The sequence below is a fragment of the Dichomitus squalens genome (assembly GCF_000275845.1).
Source record: "Dichomitus squalens LYAD-421 SS1 unplaced genomic scaffold DICSQscaffold_7, whole genome shotgun sequence".
NCBI lineage: Eukaryota > Fungi > Basidiomycota > Agaricomycetes > Polyporales > Polyporaceae > Dichomitus > Dichomitus squalens.
Window position 1 is genome coordinate 103421 of NW_006766889.1, and position 1560 is coordinate 104980.

The following is a 1560-nucleotide window of genomic DNA, read 5'->3' on the forward strand; positions in this document are numbered from 1 at the left end:
ATACTATTATAGCACTACTGCAAATGTGGTCCTCTAATTTTCGCTATTTTGCACTACTGTAGTACTATTTTGCGCTATTTTAGCACTACTCATTTAGGGGAGACTCAAATAAGATGACAATCCTTTATTTATAGCTCATAGTTCTCAACTCAAGCATTACACACCTCTATAGCTGCAAAATCACCATGATAGCTGACTTATATTTGAGGGCACAACTCAACATAGAACTTGTTATCATGTATAGGATTAGGCTGTCAGCACAGCATTCATACCATGAAACATACTCTATAGCACACTCCATGTTATATACATAGTCCCAGACATTACACATATGCAAGCCTCAACAGGTGAATCTCAAGGTGAGGTGTCACCACTTTGCCCAAGTCCAGCAGTAATGGATATATATAGTACTTGTGGAGAGGATCTGTGTAAGCTCTGGTGGTGCAGTGGTATAGAGCACCCCTTCGAAATAGGAGTGTTATCTGAAAGTGGGGTTGGGGGTTCAAGACTGGGTGAGGACACTTTTTTATAATATTTTTTCCAGCACTTTAAATGCATCTGGAGCTCTTAAACAGATGGTTTTGAGGTCATATTAAGCATTTCTACACTATTCAGAAATTATGGACCCACTCTATCCACTACTATCAACGTCTACTGTAGCACTATCTCCGTCTACTATAGTGCTACTTTGCACGAATTTGCATTAATAGTGCAAAATAGTGCAATTATTTTTGGGGACCTCTCGATTTTGCACTATTTTTCACTATTCAACTACTGTGTCTATTAAGAGCTAATTTGTACTAAATAGGTGTAATTCGCAAAGGTGGTTTTTACAGATGAAGAAGCTCTGCCACAAGGTGTATGGGGTTTCCTGTTTTTCCAAAATTGACCTCGTCGAGTTCGGGTTGGTTGCGGTTGTATTTGACGATTCTGACAAAAGTATGTGCAATACTGTCTGGCTTTATGGCACTGTGTGTGCGTACTCTGACTATGTAGACCGTTTACTGGCTCCACAGACTCCGTTCACAACTTTTTCGGGTGTACTGATTGTTCCGGCAGAGTTTCCTCTATATCCGGCTGTTCTATGCAGTCTGTGCTTGTTCCGCGAGTCTATCTGAGACTCTTTCTGTCTTACCTATGCTGACTAGCCCTCTGACTATCAGCTGACCTGAGTGTTACCAATTGCTAAACCCCAGGAATCCGATCCTGCTAAGGTCCAACTGACTAACACTAACACTATACTTACTTCAACTGCCGAGTCAATATGTCTCTCCCCTCTTAGGAAAGGCTATACAACTCTCAACTGATATGAAACTAGACTTTCTAGCCTCACTATCAATTGCTTATGCAGTTACTGATCTCTTGCTTTAAGCACACTTGCTTTTGAACTGGTGAATTCTTGACTGATTCAATTCTCTTTGGGGGGGCACTTTCAGTCCGGTATATATACCTTTCTGAAGACCTTCCAGAATGTTCTATCTAGCTTTACAAATGTCTATTCTAGTGTCTTACTAAGCGCTTACTAATCTCTGACTAATCGCTTACTAATCCTTACTAATA

The 1560-nt window shown here is 40.4% G+C and overlaps 1 protein-coding gene across 1 annotated transcript in view; it reads left to right on the forward strand.

Moving 5' to 3' along the window:
- Positions 1-1560, forward strand: part of DICSQDRAFT_168065 (uncharacterized protein) — a gene marked incomplete at both ends in the record, with an annotated part of 4081 nt that overhangs the window by 2014 nt on the left and 507 nt on the right. The gene's annotated exons all lie outside the window — the stretch shown is intronic.